The 10,000-nt window shown below is 36.6% G+C and overlaps 1 protein-coding gene across 2 annotated transcripts in view; it reads right to left on the bottom strand.

Annotated features, from left to right (window-relative positions):
• The window catches only part of LOC115210791 (UNC5C-like protein), a 25,755-nt gene extending 16,304 nt beyond the window's left edge, over nt 1–9,451 (bottom strand). Inside the window, exon 1 of one of the 2 annotated variants that reach the window (XM_036502619.1) lies at nt 9,363–9,451. The gene's annotated coding sequence lies outside the window, so the exon portion shown is untranslated. Of the gene's footprint in view, nt 1–8,909; nt 9,036–9,362 lie in introns of those variants that run through there. The other variant, XM_029779523.2, reaches the window with a different exon arrangement.
• Between the last annotated feature and the right edge of the window lie 549 nt (nt 9,452–10,000).

Raw genomic sequence — 10,000 nt, forward strand, 5'->3', positions numbered from 1 at the left:
TGGAACAAGCTGCCAGACGAGATGGTGAAGATGCCGACGACCGCTTTGTTCAAAGCCTCCCTGGACCTCAAGTGGCCTGAACTCTTTACATGAACACCACCCTGTACTTAACTCCATGTCCCCCTACATGGCCTTGCTATTTGCTTTTGAGCCAAATTAACTAACTAACTAACTAACTTACTTCCCTGGGCATGGATACATTGAAACTCCGACGTCTGGCATCGTACAAACAATAACTCTGAGCACCTTTTCAAACTCCATCTGTTTAACACCCGTGGACATGTTTACAAAGTCAGAAAACAGCACAGCTCCCATGACTTTAGGAAACATTTTTCACGCTAAGAGTTGCTGAAGCATGGAACAAACTGCCGGCATCAGTTGTTATTTGTCGGAGCACTGCATCCTTCAAAACTTCCATGCCTCCTGAGATTTACCAACACTACACCTGATTTTCTCCCCTCCATACACAAGCAAGCACGTATCTGACTCATACACTATTTACTTTCCAGATATTTGTACATTACTGCATATGCTTTATACGCACTTTTGACAAGTTGTGGTGCACCTGAGCACTGTATACAATAATTTCATTATTATTATTTTAATTCATGTGAAATAGACAAAACAACCATTCATTTTTACTTTTAGACAGTGGGATGGTGGAGAGGGGGGAATTTTGGGTCGGAGTTGTTCATAAAAATTTGAAATTAAAATTTGAATTTGTGTTTATTATTTCCGTATTCTTAATCTCCATATATTCCCACATAGACTGATTGTTCAGATATATATATATATGTGTAGCATTAGGATGTTCTAGCATTACATATATCATCATCATCATCATCATCATATATGTGTATATATATATCTGTACACACGTATATATATTTATATATGCATGTATATATACATGTAGATGTAGGTACGTACATATATGTTTGTATGTATGCATATATTTTATTTATTACACTATTGTATGACTGAGCGCCTTCGCGTCGATTCGATTCGTTTGGTTTGGTTTCGTTTCTTCTTCTTCTCTAAGCTGGTTTTTATATATAATTATGACGCGAAACTCCACAACTCCTTCTCTCTCTCTTTCTTTTACCCTCTTTTGCTTCCTTCCTCCCTATCTCTCTCTCTCTCACTCCTCCTCATCTCTCTCATAGCCGGGTCTACGAACTTCCTTTCGCCGGTGGCCTTATTCAAGTAAACATGTTTCTTCCTGCGCTCGTGAAAAAAAAAAAAATTTTTCCTCGTCTAGGCTTATAGGCTCTCTTTATTTGTTTTCCTGTCCTGTTTCTATTCCTTCTTGTACTGTATTTCTTGTAATTGTATTTTTATTTTGTATTTGTTTTTAATTGTATTGTTTTTACGTCCTGTTTTTGTCACATTTTTTCCTTGTTTTTACCCCTCTGCAAAGGAATTTTATTTAATTCTTTCGCAGGAAGGATTAGTTCGACGAGACGTGTTCTGTCCTCACCTTCGAAACACGCTGGAGTTGAACTAGGGACGGCTGATGAAGGGGATTTTTCCTTGTGTAGTTGTCTTGTACTCTGTTTTTTTTTTGTTGTTAAAGGAATGGTCCGTTCCATGCTGTTTTTACGTTTTCGTTTCTCGTTGAGTTCTACGTCTATTTGTGGTGTCCTGTACACACGTATATATATTTATATATGCATGTATATATACATGTAGATGTAGGTACGTACATATATGTTTGTATGTATGCATATATCTTATTTATTACACTATTGTATGACTGAGCGCCCTCGCGTCGATTCAATTCGATTCGTTTGGTTTGGTTTGGTTTCTTCTTCTCTAAGCTGGTTTATATATATATATATATATTTTAAATTTTATTTTATTTATTTATTTAGTTTTTAAATTGTTAATTTGCTGATATTATACTAATGTTTTTCATGCAGAACTACATTTCATCAAAAATTCTTATTTAGCTTATTCACAGCTAAATAATTGTCATTTAGAGTTGGTTTAAATGCCATCTCTTCTGGAAGGTGTTCGATTTTTCCTCTCATTCTCATGTCAGTGGATGATGGTCTATTCAAAAGCACAGAAAAATGTTCTACCCAGTGCTTATAAATAGAAGCAGTATCAGTTAGAAGCAAACATCCATTTGCTGTTCTCACTGGAGCTATTGAAGAAGATTTTGGGCCATATACCTCTTTAACATAAGAGTACAAACCCTTGGCATCATTTCTATCAGCTGCTTCTTGTGCCCCTTTTGCTCTATCATTCCACCATTCCTGCTTAATTTTCCTTAGAGGAGCCTGCACTTTCCCTTTCAGCTTTCTGTAAGCTTTGTTTGAGTAGGGGTTCAAGGACTGAGAAAAAAGTGTATTGCCTAAGTTTTGTTTTTTCTAAAACTAGATCATGAATTTCTGTTGATCTATCTAAGAACCAGTCACTGGTCTTACATGATTTAAATCCCACTGACAAACTTGCAGCCTGAAACACCTTTGTTTTCAAATATTCCCATAGGTTGTTTAGGACAAGATTGAAACTTTCTATAGCGTCATGGAATCTTTGCAAGTTGCTTGATAATTTAAAGTTTGCAACATTTAACTTTTTGGGTACCTTAAGACCAGACTGTTGATTTTTAGGCATTATCGAAAAATTTATTTTCCCACACACTAGACAACGTTCGGTCTTGCTCTCTGCTCCTCTCATGGCCCAAAAGCTAGAAATGTCCATCATATCACGCTTTCTGTTCAAAATGTAATCTATGAGTTACCAGTGCTTAGATCTTGGGTGCATCCAGGTGGTTGTATATTTATTTTTTGGCTTAAACAGAGTGTTGGTGACAACCAGATTATTCTCATCAAAGAGCTACTCCATTTTTATTACATTTTCCAATCCCATGTCAACCTGAAACAGGCCATGAAACATTGTCCTTTCCATCTCTTGCGTTGAAATCTCCCAATATGACCAGCTTGTCAGAAATTGGTACTTTCTTCAAAAATTGTGCTAGATCATCATAAAACTGTCCTACCGTTTCATCAGAATGGGACATCGTTGGTGCATAAATGCTGACAATGGTAAGAAACCTACCTTTTGTCAGTTGAATACAGCATGGTATGGTTGATTCAGATATACCACTTGGAAGCTCTGCAATGGAGGATATTAATGAATTCTTGAGAGCAAATCCAACACCAGATTCTCTACGCTGACCCTCAGGTAGGCCTCTCCAAAAGATAGTATATCCATAAGTAGGTTCATTTACTTGACTCTCACCAGAGAGACAAGTTTCAGAGAGCGCAACTATATCAAGCAAATATTTCTTAAGCTCATATGCAGTAATGCAGTATGTCTTTCTGGCCTCTCGTTGAAATTATCACCAAGAAGTGTGTGCACATTCCAACAGCCAAAAAGCAAAGGATATTTATTTTTACTTTCTCATGAAGATTGTTCGACCACAGTGGCAGGATGATGACCAGGCCCAGCCTTATGATACACTGGGACACCTGCTGAGCTTGACATTTTCCCCTGACATTCCCAAGCCTTTTTTTTTGCCATTTACTGAATCTGTTTGAAACATTTTAGAGTAAATTACAAGTGCATTTTTAGGTTTCTGCCAACCAACCAAATCAATGATTTTACTAAGATTTGGTGTATAGGAAGTGCCTGTGCAGATGAATAATTTTCAGTGGGTGTAGCATGCACTGTACTACCCCCACCTATTAGCCCAAGAAGACTTTCACCGGTGTAACATGACATTGACAAAACCAGGAACTTCCAACGCCTCCTGTGTTATGAGAACATTGTGATGTATTTTAAATTTTACTCCATCACCTTACCAATTCTGCCATCCTGCATCATATAGTCTTATATAATATTTTCAAGCTTTCCATGATCTTATTCAACTGAAGTGTTATGTTTTAAACAACTTTAACTGTAGAACGAAAGTGCATACATACTTGAATTCTAACATTTCGCAACAATATTATGAAAAATCAATAAACTTATTCATCAAAGTAAAAATAAGGACTTTAGAATAAAATTTCCATGGGTTTTGTTGGTAATAATAATTTTTCAAATTTTGGCACAAGGCCAAGAATTTTAAAGGAAGGGGCAAGTTGAATTCATTGATTTCGAAATGTAGCAGTATATCACTATTTGAACTCAGATCATAGAGTTGGAAGAAATGCCACCAAGTGTTTTGTCAGATGCGCTAACCATTCTGCCAGCTTACCACCATCTTGTTGGAGACAATTCTTTCCAATTTTAGCATAAGGCCAGCAATTTTGAGGGGCAAGTTGATTATATAGACACCAGTCCTTGACTGATACTTTATTTTTTCGACTTTGGAGGGATGATAGGCAAAATTGACTGAATTTGATCTCACAACGTAAAGCCGGATGAGATACCACTAAGAAGTTTGTCCGGCATATTATCGATTCTGCTACCCCACCGCCTTCGTAATAATGATAATAATAATAATAACAGTAGTAGTAGCAGCAGCGTTTGAAGATAAGTCTGTATCTTAGTTTTTAATGAAATGGCATCAGCAAGTAGTGATTTCGACTTTGAAGGTTTTACTCTTGACAATACAGAAAACATAAATGAAAACAAGAGTATTCTGTCTTTGGACGAATCTGATATTGATATTAGTGAATATTCGTCGGACGAGGAAGATTTTGAGAACAAAAGTGATAAAATTGAAAATGATGAAAATGATATCGTAAACATGGCGACATGGTCAAACACCAATCACTATTCCTGATTTCACAGAAAACTCTGGTCCACAACACAATTTACCTTCTGATGCGCAACCATTGGACTATCTATTCTTATTTTTACCGGGAAGTTTCTTTTTGAAAATGTTACAGAGGAAACAAACAAATATACGCAACGTATAATTTCTAATCGCAGAAGAAACGATCCACTATGGCAGCCAACTTATACTGCGGAAATGAGAACGTTTTTCAAAATCAATATTATATTTGGTGTTAATCAACTTCCTTGACTGTGGAACTACTGTAGTCCTGATATAAGGTATGGTGATCCGTGTATCTTAAGTATAATGTCGAAGACGAGGTATTCGAAAATATCTCAGTATTTACATTTAATTGATTCTGCTAATGCCCCCCCCCCCCAGCAAAAACAACCCAAACTACGATCCCCTGTACAAAGTAGTCCTGTAATTGATTTACTCCTTAATAGTTATAAAACTGTATCTATATGGGTAAAAATCCCATGAAGATCAAGCCATGATTGGCTATTAGGGCAGAGTACATTTTTGGCAGTACATGCCTGCCAAACCCATTAAATAGGGGATCAAGGTATGGGAAGTTTGTGAATCAGACACTGGATATTATGTAAACTTCAATGTTTACACAAATAAAAAATATAATGGAAACAGACCATATGGATTGGGATATGATGTATTATGATCTCTTAATGAACTAGGCAAGACTTCCTTTTGTATCCCTTCCCCCCAAAACACCCCCTTTTTAAAATTAATTGTTTTTCTACACAAACCCTGTTTTCGGCTACGGAGAATACGAATCTGCAAAGAAATTGGCAAAAATCGGCATTTTAAAATATGAGATTATGGAGAACCACACTAACTTTGAACAGTGACAGTGAATCTCTCAATGCTGGAGATGTAAAAATTTCATGTGGCATTTTCCAGTGTGACTCTATCACCACTCCCCTTTTGTCTAGCCTTAATACTTCTCTCGAAATTGCTCAATAACGTACAATACGGCTATAAAATGTTTGATAAAAATATAAATCATCTCATTTATCTGAATGATTTAAAGCTCTTCACCAAAAATGACCAACAACTACAGGGCTTACTAGCGATTATTAAACAATTAAGTGATGACATCAGCATGCAATTTGGCCTCAATAAATGTGCAAACGCTACCTTTATCAAAGGAAAAATGACAGAAACATCAAACGTAAATCTTGACCAGCAGAATGTCATAAAAGAGTTAGAACCAGAGGGGAGCTACAAATACCTAGGGGTATTTGAAGGTGATGGAATTAAACATTCAGTGATACAGGAAAGTATCAGAAGAGAATGTTTTCGAAGGGTAAAGGCAATACTCAAGACATAGTCAAATGCAAGAAACAGGATCGAAGAGATCAATACTTTCGCCATACCAGTCGTGATTTACAGTTTCAATATCATTAACTGGTCAATTACCGAAATATGTAATCTTGACAGAAAAATACGAAAATTGTTGACAATGCATAGAATGCCCCCCCCCCCCAAGGCAGATATAGAACGTCTTTACTTGCCAAGAAAAGAGGGTAGCCGTTGACGTTTACAGCTGGAATTCACAATGAAGATTGCCACAATTGGCCTAGACACCTACCTCAAAAATCACTGGATGTTAAAACTTGTCTTAAAGCATGAAAGCATCATATTCAGTAACAAAACAGGCAAAGGAATACCTAAGTGAATTCCAAATACAGCAAATCCCAGAATTAGACGTACTGGAAACAAGCTCAGTAAAAGCTAAGCACATGAAAACCCGAGCTAAAACTGCTGCCTTAGATATTCTTACTGATAAATGACAAGAAAAACCCCTCAATGGCAAATACTCGAAGAGAGCTAATAGTGCCGATGTTGAGAAAGCCCTTACTCGTCAATAGTTAGTGTCTTCTGGCTTACAATCAGAAACAGAAGGGTTTATCGTAGAAGCCCAAGATCAATGCCTACCTACAAGGAACTACCAGGCCAACATATTAAAGAACGGCAGTAGCTCAACATGTCGTGTATGTAAGCAACAAAATGAAACCATTGATCATGTTGCCTCCATGTGCATTCTTGCACCTACAGAGCATCTCAACAGGCATGATAGAGCAGTACAATATATTCACTGGATAATTTGCAAAAGCCTGGACCTGCCCCATGATAAAAACTGGTAGGAATACAAACCACCTCCAGTGCTTGAAAATAATTACATCTCACTCTTCTGGCACTTCACTGTTCAAACTGACAGATAGATGCGAATAGGCCAGACATTATACTGAAAGACTTCAGACAAAAATCATACCTCCTCACTGATATGACTGTCCCAATCGACATAAATGTATCTGTCAAGACCTAACAAAAACTGAGCAAGTACAAAGATCTTGAAATAGAAACTGGCAAAATGTGGAACCTCAAGACTAAAGCAATACCTGTTGTCATAGATGCCCTAGGAAAGATAGCAAAAGGGGCTGATTCCGATCTAGCTCAGATACCAGGAAACTCCACCATGGTAGACATTCAAAAGATAGTGCTCACGGGAATTGCCCACATCCTACGTAAAATTCTGTCTATGTAATCTCAAATTTTAAAACAAACATAATTTTCTTATGTTTTCTTAAACATTCTCTAGAACAATACTATGTGCAAAACCAAATATATGACACCCTAGGTATAACATCAGCATGAACTTCTAACTTGTTGTCTCTTGAGGTCTCTGGGTGAGACTTGGAGTCAACTTGTACAAATAAAAAGCAAAAGACAAACATAATAATGATGATGATGATGATGATGATGATGATGATGATGATGATAATTTCTTTATTAACCACAGAGGTTTACATTAAGAAAAGCATTATGGACAGCACACGACAAAACAAAATAATGCGTGTATGTGTGAGTGTGTGTTGTGAGGGTTTTGCGTGTAAACAAGACTAACAACATTTTAAAAATCAACAATGTGTGATTCTTAGTATAAAGATGATGATGATAATTATAATGATCTCAAATTTTGCCACAAGGCTAGTAATTTTGTGTGAAGGACGTTAGTTGATTCTATTGACCTCAGTACTTTACTGGTACTTTATTATATCGATCCCGAACGGTTGAAATGCTAAGATGATGCTGTCGGGTTTTCGACTCAAAATGTAAATACCGTAAGACATCTTTTTACGTTGTCCTCCCAATTCTGCTAATTAATCATAGTAACGATGGTTTCTAACTAAGGCGCTATATTTAAGGATATGGGTCTGTGAGTTAGCTTCACTAATCAACATTGGAAAATTATTAATACCTATATTATCGAAACTTAATAATAATAATAATAATAATAATAATAATAATAATAATAATAATAATAATAATTAATTAATTCGTTTATTGGCCACAAGGGCTAACAAAAATCAATTAAAACATAAAGGAACAAAACACTGGACGAAAGTTACAAAGGGTTTTGTCCGTTTGAAAAAAGTCCGTATACAAAAGCAGGATAACAACAAAATATAAGTAACAATTAAAACTGCCAATAGTAATAATAATAATTGGTGTGTTGGGAACAGTAAACCAAGATATAGACAACTGGCCGAAGATTGAAATAGAATGCCCTGTAGGGCTCCTACAGAATTTGCCTCTTAAGGACAGCAAGTATTATCAGGCGGGTTCTAAGCACTTGAAAGACTGCCGAAAGCGTGTGGATACCTAAGTTTACAAGTAGTAACCCGCTACCTATATAAATTTTACCAGGGATAAGACCAAACCTAAGCTGTGTTTCAATAATAATCTTTTCTACTAAGGGCTACTAAGGGCCTAAAATTTTTGTGGGGAGGGGACTTGTCAATTACACCGACCCCAGCGTTTCATTCTTACCTAATTTATCTACCTCGAAAAGATGAAAGGCAAAGTCGACCTCGGCGGAACTTAAAAACAATAATAATACGGGCCACATTTACAAGGTCGTGCGCTGTTTATCTTGATATAAGGGCATCATGTTGCCCAAATGTGGTTGTGATGGAAATTTCAGTCGGGTAGTCACGATGAGTATCATGGATTTCATATATTTGTACCCCAGAAATATTTTAGTGGCGTGTGCTGCACTCTCACATACTAATAAAACTGATATCTCGTATATATTCAATACTTTCTAGCTTAATGAATATTTTCGAGAAAAAGAGGAAAGAAAATTAGTACTCACCTGTACAGGTTTGTGTTCGAAAAAAGTATAATCGAATGAAAGGTGTATATATGACCGAGGAAAGGGTATAAAGAAACAGAGAAAAAAAAAAGAAATATAAAGAATGTGGTTATATGTGAAAACATTGGGAAAATCCGGTAACATTATTTCAAAGCAAATGATTGGCTGGCTTCAATTGAAAACAGCCACTATAACTATTTGCACAACCAACGCCGTTACCGACAGCAATGTTTACAAAGTCTCACCACCACCGCTACTAAAAGTAATAACGCCAAATAAAGGTAATATCGCCACCACCGATGCTCGACTTTCAAAAAACAGTAACCAAATTCCCACTAAGTATATGCCCTATAACAGCGGTTTCCAACTTGGAGTAGGCGGATCCCTTGGGTTCTGTAAAGGTAATATTGGAAGGTCCTTTAGTTGACTTCAAAATTAGTTGAGTAGACTGACCTTAGGCCCATGGGACAATTCATTTTAATAAAAGGGTCCCTTCTGCGGATCCTATTCTTGAAATACTGGGCACCACTGCGGCATTGTCTTAACTGGTAAATGTAGTCCTACGTAATTCTAAAAAAAAGAGCGGGCACTAAAAAATGAATATCTTTGACCATAAGTTTACTCAATTAGGTTCTAAACTAGGCCTTAACACGTCTAAAGGTTTCTTATCCCCCCCACCCAATATTAACGCCATCAGCAACAACAAAAACAGCAGCAATGTAGGACAAAGAGAAATGACTATCTAGAAATAGTAGCTAACCATACAAATCTTAAAAAGAACGGATACATTGGATAATGTCTTGAATATACTTTATCTGGAAAAAAATTAAAAGACAGGACAGTCATGGCTAGATTATCTGTGGTAATGGGTCTGTTTGATTCGAGCCAACTTGAGTTTAAACATCACCTACAGCTTTACATCAAAGTCTCACAAACCAAATAGGAAGCCTATATACGTCGCTTGACCTGCTAAAGTAGTAACCAAATCTCCCTCAAATCGTACCCTCACTGTCTTAAATAAAGATACTCTTATCCTAAATACAAATCCCCCCCCCTACCAAAAATAAATGTATGGTCATAGCTAAAACGTC

The sequence above is a fragment of the Octopus sinensis genome, linkage group LG4 (assembly GCF_006345805.1).
Source record: "Octopus sinensis linkage group LG4, ASM634580v1, whole genome shotgun sequence".
Lineage (NCBI taxonomy): Eukaryota > Metazoa > Mollusca > Cephalopoda > Octopoda > Octopodidae > Octopus > Octopus sinensis.